Raw genomic sequence first — 13,618 nt, 5'->3', positions numbered from 1 at the left:
AGACCTTAAGTGATTCACTGCCATGTGTGGGAATATCTCTATGACGACCGTAGTGTGGATTGCCCAGTTCCAAGTAATTTATGGCATTCTTCATCTTCCTTCAATGCCTCTTAATTAGTTAAGGGGGATAAAGTCACGACATAACTGCAATTATTAATATCATTGGAGTACGTAAATCAGTGGAGGACACTCCTTCGTTACTCTAAGTGTCAATCGTAAGCCATTAGTTTATATGCCTTTTAGTGTATTCTAGGTCTCAGCATAGTAGAAATCTACGTGTTTCCCACAAGATATTTGACTCAGAAGGTCTAAACGAAGCCGTGGTTAAAGGGTGATCGCTGGTACACAGTAAGGCTGAAAAGCCACTGAAGTGTCTCCCCACAGATGCTTAACGTCTTGGCAGATTTATGTCTGGCAGTTCTGATTGTTCTGCCTCCCTGTCTAGCATGCTTTCATTGTTCCTGCTAATTTATATTGGGGCAACAGACTGCTGCATCACCATTAGCTCCTTCTTTTCTTCCTGCCTGACTAATCCTCCTAACTGATAAGGTAAGAAGAGGGCCGTCTGCAGAGCAAGCTTTTCCATATGAATAGGAGGGCAATGTCCTGAAGACTGCTGTCTCCGTGACTGAAGACTGCATGTAGTGTGAGAGGCAGAGCTGGAGAAGGAGAGGCGTGCAGGAAGAAACTCAGCCTGAATGGAAAATCTCGCACGTCTCAATGAAAAAGTACAAGGATCACATAGGATCCATGAAGATTCCAACAGTAATTTTATCCCCACTGAGCTGCTCTAAATTGACACTAACTAAACTATGCAAAATGCTGAGCTACCATCATTCTCAATTCTTCCTCACACCTATCATTATATTTCCATTTCTTGTGCTACATCAATTGACTCTTTTTGACCACGAGAGATGCTGGCGAACGTGGCAAAAGCAAAGACTTTGTTACATAATGAAACCTGGGAGCCAGACCACATGGAAGCATGGAATTATATTCCTTGAATTCATTTTCTCAGAACCTTTTTGGTGGGAATGGACAACCAAGTATACACAGATCTAAATTCATAACCCTTACTGTCAGGCAGAGACAACAGGCATTTAAAACCAGCACGCCGTCTGTCGTTGCAGATAGCACAGGACATGGATTTTTTTCAACGTAGGCAGGATTAACGCTACACAAAGTGGGCATCTGAGGAAAGTTCGGCAAGCTGTTCTTAAACGTGTTCATTTGTCAGCAGGTATTGAGGGGGCAAGAAAAGTCATTTTAACACCAGCTGATGGTCTGGCATGCACAGGATTGACCATACCATTCTGGGAAACGTGTCCTGTTGTAAGGGGCTACACTCTGCTGTAGTTATCAGGTGAAATTCAGAAGTCTATGAAAATCATCGCATCGATGAATCAATGCTTTCAAACGCACTGTTAGAAGAATCTCAACCACAAAATGAAGTCAATTTCTAGGGTGAACAGAAAAGCAATGGGAAGTTTAACTTAATCAGAAAAGGCAGACCTTATATTCAAGTGCAGAAAAAAATGTTTTTCAGAATGAAACTGAGACTTCCATTCAACATAGGGTTCCAAAGTCATGGAAAATTAAGCCAACGTTATTTAAAAAAAAACATTGATAATCACAGTAAGGCTATTAATCATTCCAAACTTTAATGGATTATAGTTAATTCAGAAAAATAAATTAGTTGTTGAACCACTGGAAATCTGTAAGACCTGTTTGGTAAGGTGTGCCACAATGACAGCAAATTCACCTCAGTTATAACAATAAACATTTGTGAAATACTTAAGGAGCTCAATTATTTTGATTTTCTATTGTCTTTTTTTTTAGATGATCAAGAAATAATCTCTCACCCACCGTCTGCAAACTGGAACACCAACCTAGAACTATATTTCAATGGGAATAATGAAATAAAACCATGGAGAGTTTATTTTCAACCATTAGTGTGTAAAATATTATGTAAAATACAAAAGGGCATGTCACTCAAAATTGAACATTTAGAATTTTTCAATGTTGGACTCCTTTCTATTATAAACTAATACGAGGAGTAAAAGTAGTCGGGTAGAGATTAAAAAGAAAACAAAATGTTGTGCTTTGTTGTGAAGAAGATCAATGCTAAGAACATAGCAACAACCAAAACAGAACCATACAAGAATCGTACAAGGATAATGTTCATATTGTCTTTTCAAAGATCTTCTGCAGTGCTTTTGATTGTCTACAAGAGAATGAAATCTATTTAAGCTCACGATAACTGCAGTCAAAATATAAACAAACACACAAAACGCCACCATAGTCATTTGTGTAGCTGAGATGAGGGCAGTTTTATGTTCATTCCCCATGCAGTTGAAATATTACCATTAAACTACTCTCTTAAGTGTCATTAAAATGGTTGCTGGTTGTTTGCAAGCATACTGAACAAAGTCAAAAACTCCTAAACACAGAAAAGTTTGATGATCATATCTGCAATTTTATAATAAAGGTTCTTAGAAACCACGCTTTGATTTCAGTCAGTAGTTTGTTTCTACTTCCATTCAAACCTTGCAAGTAGAAGAGGCACACAAGGGGACAAAGACACAATTCCAAACTCAAGCTTGCTCTTTGCATTTTATATAAAGTCCTTTCCGCCGACATCAGATAACATGCGCCTATCGTGTGTGATTCCTGTCTTTCACATCAGCTCACCAAAACACCCTGGTGTGGAGAGAAAGAGTGCAGGTCTCTGTATGAAAGGACCAACCAGGCCATGGCCCTCAGATATAAACCCGTCGCCAGAGAAAGGTACCGTAAAAGAACAGATGCTTAAAAAAAGAAAGCGTTTACTTCCAAAAGAACGGAAGAAGTATGCAAGACAGAGGCACGGCTCCCTTTTCTGGAGGTCTGGACCTGTAATTGGCTTCTGCGCCCATTCTGACCATCCCCTGAAGTTTTACAAATCAGGACAATGCGCTGAGCAATAAAGAGGTCTACCCCTCAACCGGATAACAGGGGCATAAATAGAAGACGGCTGTGTAAACATTTGCTTAAATCCCCGAAAGCCACTGAGCGTAAGCCCAGTCACTTGTGGAAGATCAAGCAAATTAAATCAAAAATAGGGTTTGCGGTCCCAACCACAGCTACCCACAGCTAATACTGCCATAAATACTAAAGCTCCTGAGGGCTCTGCATCCCCGCCTGCTGCCTCTTTCCTGTCTTGTGTCTCGAACGCTGTCGAGAGCGATCCAGCAGCTCAGAGCCCTGGGGCTGGGGCTCTGTATCTTTCCCATCTCCAGCTCACATCTAGCTTCTCAACTTCAACATTTTTTGTGTGTGTATGAAAATGTATTGTTGAGAAAATGAGATAAGGGTGTGTTTCTAATGCTTTTTCTATGGATTCGGGGTATGGCTGATCACTATAACACTCCATTATTTCTAAGATACAGTTATCCAAAACAAAGCAGCTTATTCAATGATGACAACAATATTCCTAATTGTTGTAAGGATAAAAATATGAGTAAGAATATGTCCCCAAGTTCAGAGGTTGCATATTCTGGTGATATCATTCTCCTTAGCTGGAAGTCTGCACAGTGTTCCTATTTCATGATGGGGTTTGAATTCTGCACTTGCATTTGGATTCTCTAATCGAATACAGTAGTGCAGCAGATTCAGATCTGTCCATAAAATCCCATTACTTGAAAAGGGGGAAATTGGGTATTCACAGTACACAATACACAGCACACAAATAAGGTTGAGGATAAATAAAAAGGTCACTTAAAACTTTATATTCCAGATACAGCCTGTGTTTGTAAGATAAGAAATGTATGACTTTTATATAACAGCTTCTAGGACCTTGACAAACTCATTACAGGAAACGGTAAACTGCTCTGAGAAGCGTGTGAACTGAGGAAAAAAAAAAGTAGAAAGCAGGCTGTCACCTTCAGTGACTACTAGAGTTGTAATACATTTCAAATATCTAATGGGGATAATGTAACATTTAACACAGTGTGATGAACAGCTCGTTTTTAAAAGGCTCTGATGCAAGACCTCAGAGCCAGCCCTGTTTTTTTCTTTGGCACAAATATCCATGGTTTGATCGTATTAAATGAAAACAAAGTTGATTTCAAGATGAGATATCACCAATGGGACGTGTCTATTTCTGCAAAAACATAAGCACATGAAAAACAATGGTTTTAATAATAAAAAGCAATTGATTAAAATGATCAATACAGCTTCTTTGGACAGTACGGAGGCCTTGCAACAATACTACTACTAAATTAATCATCAAAATAACAAGCTTTTGAAAATGTGTTGCAAAACATATTTCAAAGTATTGTACAGCAAATGCGAAGAATACAAACAAAAGAACCAGATATAAACAAATAAGTGCGCATCAGACAATATACAACACATTATTTATAGGAATACAGGTTTAAGTAAGCCACGAGGCAGGATTCGAAAAAGTTAAGAGTATTCCATAGTCTAGATGTACAGGAGGCTGACGGCTCTATCACTTAAAAGTTTATAGTCTTGTTGAGGGGACAAACAAGAAACCAGAGTCTCAGTGTTTAGCTGCAAATCATTTTGTTGAATCCAAAAAACCTCATCAACTATACTATATGCATGTCTTAGCTTAAGTGAAAAAACGTTTGTTATTTGAAGACAACTCTTCATAAGGCCTGTCAAAAGAAATAACATTCTGGTCATTTTTGTAGAAATAAGAAGAGTAAATAAATGATCGTGCTTTTTAATCACTTAAGCCTCATTTGCAGTTTATGAAAAGAAAGATGAATACAACAACTGAGTAATAACTCATTAGGTTTAGTACATATAAATCTGTAGACAAAAACAAATTCTCTCAGGCCCAATGAAGGACAAAATATATGTCTGTGCATGTGCTTGAAAACAGCAAAACTTCTGTCAAACATAAATTTTATATGACTAAATGGAAGCATTCCCTTTTTCTCTGCATTTGTTTACAGTTCCGGTTACAGCAGTGGTGATGGTTCATGCTGTTCTGTTTGCAAAGCAAGAGACAACAAGCCCCAATACAGTATAATTAAGAAAGAAACGCTTCAAAGACTAACTAACACATGCCCCCTGGCCCACAGCCCCGACTGCAGCCACATTCTCTGGTCGTGATGATGATGTGGAATATCCCTGCAGACTCAGCTGGGGTTCTGTGGCCAGTGGATGGCATGACAATTCTTACCAATAAGAGCACCAGAAAACTGTCACCATGACTCTGAAAATATGAGCATCTGTGGGATGGAATAAAAACAAAACCTCTGGCATCCCTTTTCCAGTGGATAATGATCTGGCCAGTACATAAGGTCCGTTTTTTTAACAGAAATCCTAACCTAGACTGTCACAACTGACGTTAGTTACGACAAATGTGCAGCACTTCCACAAAGATATGATTTTTGTTAAACACTGCAAGTAGCCTAAGTATTACCAATATGTATTTTTGTAGTAAAAAAATTGAAGACCTTTTCTAGAATATCAAAGGTAAAAGTGAAGTAGAGCTTTTCATTTTCACAGTTTTTTGACTGCTGGTTCATCCAGGAGTGGACAGAGTAGTACAATCTCCAATTTATATTTGACTAGAAACTAGTCTCTGTAAGAAGAAAATATATGTACATTTAAAACTCAGAATCTGTAGATGTTTTCCTTGTTAATTACTAGCTTGTATTAAGCTCAGTCCACTAATTCAGTGCAAGAATGTTTTACACAGTGCACATATTATGTAGCCACAAATATATGTACATGTCGTACAGAAGTCCTTCAAGATTTCTTTTAGCACCGAAATGCCACAGAAAAAGCAGTGCATATCAGAGGGAGAACAGAGAGTGGCCCCTGATAACGCACTGTCACACTTCCAACAACATGGATTATATCTGAGTGCCTACAGAACCTACAGTATACAGGCAAACGCTGGTGACAGCAGGCGTCGTTTTCCAGTTCAGAACTTAAATAAATTAAAGAAAATAACAAAAAGAATATAAAATAGCTGACAAAAAAGAAATTCTTAAAGTTTGTGATGCATATATCTTTAGAAAATATAGCTAGATATCTGCCCTGTAAGTATCAGATTTCAATTTACTCGAGATATCATCATCCAGGTGCACAATTCGTTCCCGTAAGAATACTTTCTGACTTTTGCGGAAAACAAAAAAGATTTATCCTAGATAGAAAGGAGTGGATAAACAGGAAAAAAAAACCCCGACAACAAACAAATGCGTCTGGAATGGACGTTTTCTGTATGTCAATTCTGCGGAAATGTACACATTTCAGCCTCAGCTAGAAAGGGTGTGACCTGGGTGTGATCCTAACCACAGTTACGAGGGATATTTTTTGGTGTCTACGCCCTGGTACAAAATGTGTCTTCCCCACAGTCTGCTTCATATTACAGATTACTGCGCGGTAATGCGCAGTCTGCATTTTAACAACGTGTGGCTGTGGGACATCTGGGGGAGGTAATTACTTCAGTCAGGCTTGTACATACATACACAGAGAAGACATTTTTGCATCAGAGTCTCGAACCTCTTTTATTGCGGTAAACCAGGCAATCTGTTTGAAAAGCTGAAGACATCTCACAACATTGCTCAACACTTGAGGAATTTCTGTCATCTGCACTGGTCGGACTGGTCTAGGCATATGACCAGTTTCACACAAAGTTAAAAAAAAAAGATCGATATTTTTATACGCAAATGCCTATGTTAGTGTTACTGTTTAACAGTCTCGTATGTTTTCATTCATTCTGTGTGAACTTCTTTTAAAAAAACAGAAGACAGAATTCAGAAGAATTTAAAAAGGCCCTGGGGGTCACAATATATAACTTTTGTTTGGCTAGTCCTAAAATCTCTGATTAAAATGATTCAGTTTTTTATTATATTTAACAAATGATATAAACAGACAAGAAAAAAAAAGTAAAAGAAACTCTGCTCTGAAGTTTTCAAAATATGTTTCCCTCCCATCAGGCTTTAAAGGGAAGTTAAAGGAAGGGTGTGATTAACATTAGAAACAGAAGTACGTGTTTCACTAAACTCACAATTTGGATTCTATAGAATTACGTAGAGTTGACTCAACCAATACTGTAGAACCGGCACTGAAGGAAGCTGTTGTTTTGCCTCAATGAATTGAGGATATCAGCATCTGTAACCAGTTCAGAATAACCCACCAAGTGCCACCCATCCACATCTAACCTGCTGCAGCTTCCAGGATTAACATCCTAACAGGATTAAAATAACATGGATATAATGTTTAAGAGAGGTGATCGAGGAGAAATGACTCCAGGAACTAGGTAACCACCTTGTAACTTTTAACTGGGGTTTATGAAATCTTATAAATTCCCTTTCCTACTACACACAGCAAAAAAAAAAAAGATCAAGATTTCTGTACAGGAAAGTCTAGTATGAACTATGTAGAAGCTTCTGAGCTTCAATAATTGAGACATTTTTGTCACTGAGACCATTCTACTGGTGTACCCTATGAAATTAATAAAGAGTGATTATTTTTTCTTGTATTCATCTCTGATGGCTGCAAAAGTCAAAGGAATGTAAGTAATAGGGCCCCTGCTTTTCATGTCTAAATCCTGTGCCAAAACCAGAACAGTCAGCAGTACCAAAGTTCTGTCAGCAGTTAGTTAAGATATATCCTTCCTTGCCATTTTGTACAGTACTCTGGAAGGGCCAATTAGTCAATCTATCAGTCAGGACTGATAAAATACTCCAAGCTGGAGATTCCTTCTGCCATTAGTTGGACAGATGAACTACATGATGAAATTCACCTCATCTTTTGACAGGGTAATATTTCCTGGGGCCTCCTTGTCTGTGCACGGCCATTTAGTGATACTTACAGCACTCACCATTGTTCTCACGAAGGGTACTGGTGTGCATTGTCTTCGGTGATCATCACAACAGAAATCTTCCCTAGATAACCCCTTTTTCATTCTAATTGTTTGACTGAATTATTGGTCACAATGATAATGGTAATGTTAACACTAAATGAGAGAATAAACCTGGACTTATCTAAGATAAATGGCTTTAGGGCAAGCGTGCATTTGTGGGAAAAAGCTGGAACTTCAGACAGACACTCAGTTCATTTACATTTTCTTTCCTGGAAAAGATGCATGATGTTATAACACTTCCATGAAAGCCAGAGAGTAATTCGACACAGTTGAACTCAGATTCCTTTAAATCAGCCTCCAAATTAAAAATAACTTAAAAGTTTAAAGAAATCTTGTATTGTCGCACGACTACATAACTAGAAATAATACTTTTACGTTGGCTGGATCCCGTGATTCCTTGGCAACTAGTCCAGCTGACGTTGTCTCCTGCCTCACTACCTTCTATCACTTTGGCAGCATTTTGTGTTTTTTAACTATCCACCAACTACAACTGATGCATTACAGAAAGCACGGCTTCTATTTTGGAAAGCATGCAACTACTACATCCAAATGCTAAAATGCATGTATACAACAGTCCGGCCTAACAACAATGCACAACTTCTTTTCTTTTCTCTGAAAAGAACAAGTAACAGAACACTGGCTTTGTGTTATTCACACGACCGGGGGTCAGGGAGTGTGCAGAGAAACGCATGGGCAGCGCTCATCTCAGATCGCTCGTTTCTCCGCCTCGGACAACTAGGCACAAACCAGACGAGCATTCAAAGTGTGCCGACAGCAGGCAGACGCAGCACAGGCTCTGCTCTTGCATGGCTTAGTGCTGGTCTTCCTACATATTTCCACACTGCTTCGATGGGTTGTTTGTTTAAATGTACGTACTGTATTTACTGACATATCAGTCCATTTACTATCCAAACTGCCCCTGGTGGCAGCATTAGCAGACAGGGGGTCGTTTCCATGCTGCCCTGTCTTGTGAATGTAAATAGTGGGACGTCTAGCCCCAGGGGCTCTTGCAGGCATATGAAAGCCTTGTGTGTGGGTGGTGCCTTTGAATTGCTTCTCCTCCATAATTGATAGTTTTGCCACGCTTTGCTCCTCCACAAAGTTCACATCTCTTTTGTTTTTCTCAGAATCTTTCAATTTCTCTCTTTTGTTGCTCATCTTCTACCCTTTATTGTACTAATCAAATTGCACAAAGCATATTTTTAAAACTTGAATTAGAAGCCTACACAGGCAGGGGAGTCAGACATTTTGCTAAAAGACTGCGCCCAGCGCCAACATTCCTATTAGAAAACAATCACTACTGGCTAAGACACATCACAGGTTTGCTTTTTACATTAGATTAAAAAATAAAATAAACCCAGCATGTCTTTCTGGCATCATGCATAAAAGGTAGTTCAGTGATCTGAGTCATTAGATCTTTGTTTAATAGGACTTCCAGCCAGTAGGATCTTGTGAAATGCAACAGAGAATTCCTGAAACGAACACACTACCACTGAGTGTGGCTCCGCAAATTAACTGTTTTAAAGATCCCTTCGCCAGAAGTCTTGTAAAAGCCAAGAATGTACAGTTCAAAGGATATATCACCCCTTACCCAGCAGGTACTATATAACAATGTTACTGGCCTCAATTGGCCTTTTAAATTATTCACCTCCAGAAAAAGTGGTTCCTTGAGGCTTATTCCTAATACTAAGGCTAATTAACAATAATAGGGCAAATTGTACAGCCTATTCATTAAAGTCTACATCAATTCAGACAAGGAATAATTACTTAAAATATGTAAATTACCTTAAATGCTAAGAAACTTTTACTATCATTGCTAAAAGTTACATTTCCTCAGTATGTTTAACATTCTACATTTTCTTGATCAATGTTTTCCTCTCATTTGTTTGACCAAGCCAGGAGTCAGACTTGTGCTGGATGTCATTCCACAGTGCTGCAAAGATGCTCAGTTTTACAAAAACAAATTGTCCAGTACTGTGCTTCACATTGTAAAACAGTAAACAATAATACAGGTACTTAATTTAAAATCTATGGAGTAATCTTATACATTAGTCGTTGTGCTATGTTTTGAATATAAACATCTTTTAAAACCTTAAATAAACATAAAAGCTACAATATGAAGAAGACATGCATCCTACATAGCTTGTTAGGTAGTTAGTAGGATAACTGCAACAATAAAATAGCTCTACTGTTATGACGTTTAATAGTGATTAGTTTGAGTATCATTTGTTCAGCTTTCTCAGCTCTTGACAGCAGTTCTCAGCTAGTTGTACTGCGCATACAATTTTGTAAATCCACACTGACTCTTCAGCTGTACCTGGTCAGATGAACAGTAAAAGTAAACTCACTGCTCCACACATCACAATAGTCTTTGAAGTAGGTAGAATTTAGCACAGACAAATTGACAGAATAGACAGGTTTTTATACCACATAAAAACCAACTCAGAAGAACAACATCCCCCCGCCCACCCCACTCAACATCAGATCTTGTTTCCAAATCTGAAGGTTTTGCCAGGAGCGCGAGGAAGCAGATACAAATATGACCAGCACATGCGCCTGACTTTTCAGACGGATTGCTGACTTCTCTCTCCTAAAAACGATCAGCTATTTCACAGGAAAGGCATGCTTTGTGACCTTATTACTCCACCTTTAATTCAAACACCCATTTTCCTACTCAAGAGGTCTTGCATATTCAAAACCTCATGATTGTTTAAGATGATTGTTCACTAATGAGTGAATTTAGAAACAATACTTGGAAAACTATTATATGGATTAAGGAGTGCCTTGACTCTGCATTCTATTGATTAGGTTTTATAAAAGCCATACATACCACAAAGTTATTGCGATTTTGGAGTATTAATTTCTTTTGCTGATGATTCATATACACTCACTCACAGATGTGTACTGTACGTAACAGAGTTCAGCATGCAAGAACCTTCTGCTGGACAGGAGGTGATCCCAGCCCCTTCAATCCCAGACAGTGTGGCCGAGTCCATCACTACCCCCGGAGGGAGACCAAGAACGAACTTGATCAAACCCTGGAACAGAACGGAGCTCCAGCCATCACACGCAGCACAAATTCACACACATTGATTGTTTCAACCCTGACCGTAAACAAGATTAATGGAGATTTCTAACATCTGGACGGACTATCTCATGATCAATGAAAAAAAAAATATGCAAGTAAATCTGAATAAATTACTTTGTGAACAGTTCATTTATTTTCATTCCTAAATGAAAATATTTCATTCCTGTCCTCATTTAAAAAGTTGCCATAATGCCAGTTTTGCTCAGGACGTTCTGTATTATTCACTGTGCAGCTCATGAATAATTTTCTTAATAACAGCTTATGCCTGAATGAACTTATCCTGACATGTTGATTTAAAAGAGTCTTAAATTAAATTATGTACTACATATACTGTATGAACTACGCACACTACTCAGAATATCACGTCAAAATGTCATGTATCCATAATTTGTAATTTACGTTGAAAATCAGTGCTTTGTTCAAGACCAATAACGTAGCGAGTGAGGGATAGATTCTGTGCTATCCCGTTCATAAGTCTGCAGTGTTCCAGATAGCTAGATACATTTAAAAATCTGAATGAGCTAAAGCAACTGGAATCATATTTTTGTTATATAAACAAAAAGTCAAAATGCCACATTCACAGGAAAGTAATGCTAAAATGTATGGAAGAAAACACTTTTTTGTAATAAATCCAAACAGAAATAGATCCTTTCCAATGGTAATTACTCTTAAAGCAATTAATGTATTAATATTTTCCATATAAATTAGATATTATACATAAATAATTCCACAGTATCAATGTACTCTGTACAAGTGGAGACTGGTAATGTGCGTTTAGTAAAAATCTAAGACATCTTATGAATGAGAAAAGATCATTTAGTCCATGTATCTCCCTTGGCTGGCTTAACTGAAACCAGAACAGACTGTTGTGCCACAGGAATATGGGTTTTAAAATCTCACAAGATATCAAGTGGTTTGGACCAGGGTGGTACTATTATGTACCAAATGCTAACAAACTAAAAAATATATATTAATGTTGTTTATTTCATGTATTACCTGAAGATATTTTACTTTTCACAGTAATGTATTATTCACATTGATTTCGAACTTCGAATTTAGATATTTGTTGATAGGATAAGCTTGATTTTTAGGTACCCTGTACATCACCACCAGGTATTAATTGAAATGCATGTTCATAAAATGTACATAATAGCTTATTTGAGGTTACAGACATGTGGAACGTTTGCTGTATTCTGTGTTTGCATAATAATAATAATACATAAAAATAATAATAATACATAAATACACAATGCTCTCATCTGAAAGATCTGCTTCTGTTATTCCGTATGGAAAAAATTAAAACCAATTATGTGTTGTGGTTTGGCACCACTGATCTTACTTTGCCAAAGTATTTCACATATAGCGTTTCAGAACAGTTCCTCCACTGAACATTTGAACTCTGTTCACAATGCCCAGCATTGACTGCTGAACATCTAGCAGCTGGCTTGAACTCAGTTTACTGTGACACTAGATATTGGAAAGGTAGCAAGACTACTGCCTAAATACAACCCCGCCTCTAATGCAGATGATTATTAATAAACGGTGGCAACTTAATTAACAGCAGATTGAAACTTGTTACTTATACAGGAGAATCGGACTGTTCTTTGAATAACCTACAGTTTGCTGGTTCATACATTATACGATACGATTAAATCAATTTTGCCTTAAACCATATGCATAACCATCATGCTGCTTTTGAATCATTTTCCACGTTAGTCTCTCATTTTTACGGCTCAGTTGTGCTTATTTGGGATGTTAATTTACACCCCTCAGAAACTCAGGACTGTACTTGGAGTTTGGCAATAAAACTCCAAATCAGTGCCCCACGGAAAGGAAACTAAACCAGTCTTTTCTGGGCTGAGATGAACAGAAAACCAAAGCAGAGAAGCCAAAGTAAACAATAGAAAAAGGACTTCTCTAAAGTTGACCTGTATTATAACTGCTGTTAAAGAAATCATTATACATGAAATGATAAAACCTATAGAATACAGACCGTAAAACACGCTGCTCAGAAAAATATAGAAGAGAAGATCATACATTCCTAAGGCCTGTACTATTGAAATTAAGGATACTTAAGGAGCTATGTTTATAAATATTTAGACATGCCTTGGGTTCATAATTACACTGTTATTCACAAACATAATACAAAGTAAATCCACAAGGACACTATGAAAGAAATAAACGTTTGTGAAGATGAACAAATATGAACTTATAGTCTAATATGAACTGTAAATGGTTCCTTAATCCCATACAGCTCAGTTTCGCAATACACTGGACCAAATACATAGAAAAAAAAATTATCATATTTGTGGGATGCACACTCCAGCTAAGGATAGGATATAAAGGAAAGTGTGTGTGTGTGTGGGGGGGAACAATCCTAAGAATTGTTATTTTTTTTTTAATGAAACCAGTCAGCTGAGGGTGTTTTCGTCTGGTCTCTTTCTGTCTCGGCTTGCTTAAAAAATATCTCACCAAACCGGCACTTGGAGTCGGTTGAAAAGTGCTCATAAAATTTTATTACGATGATGATCATCATCGTTGCTGTCGACTGCAGGTCTTCAAGCTGCTGCTTTTTGTGTTTGCGTCCTGTGTCAAGTCTGAGGGTCTGTAGAAACACAAGTCCCCTCAGTGGAACAATC

At 37.8% G+C, this 13,618-nt stretch overlaps 1 protein-coding gene across 5 annotated transcripts in view; it reads right to left on the bottom strand.

Moving 5' to 3' along the window:
• Nucleotides 1–13,618, bottom strand: part of LOC102683743 (BMP-binding endothelial regulator protein) — a 186,864-nt gene that overhangs the window by 42,476 nt on the left and 130,770 nt on the right. The window lies entirely within an intron of this gene.

The sequence above is a fragment of the Lepisosteus oculatus genome, chromosome 10 (assembly GCF_040954835.1).
Source record: "Lepisosteus oculatus isolate fLepOcu1 chromosome 10, fLepOcu1.hap2, whole genome shotgun sequence".
Classification (NCBI taxonomy): domain Eukaryota; kingdom Metazoa; phylum Chordata; class Actinopteri; order Semionotiformes; family Lepisosteidae; genus Lepisosteus; species Lepisosteus oculatus.
Note: the sequence above shows the minus strand (reverse complement) of the source record. Positions and strands in the feature narration are given on the sequence as shown.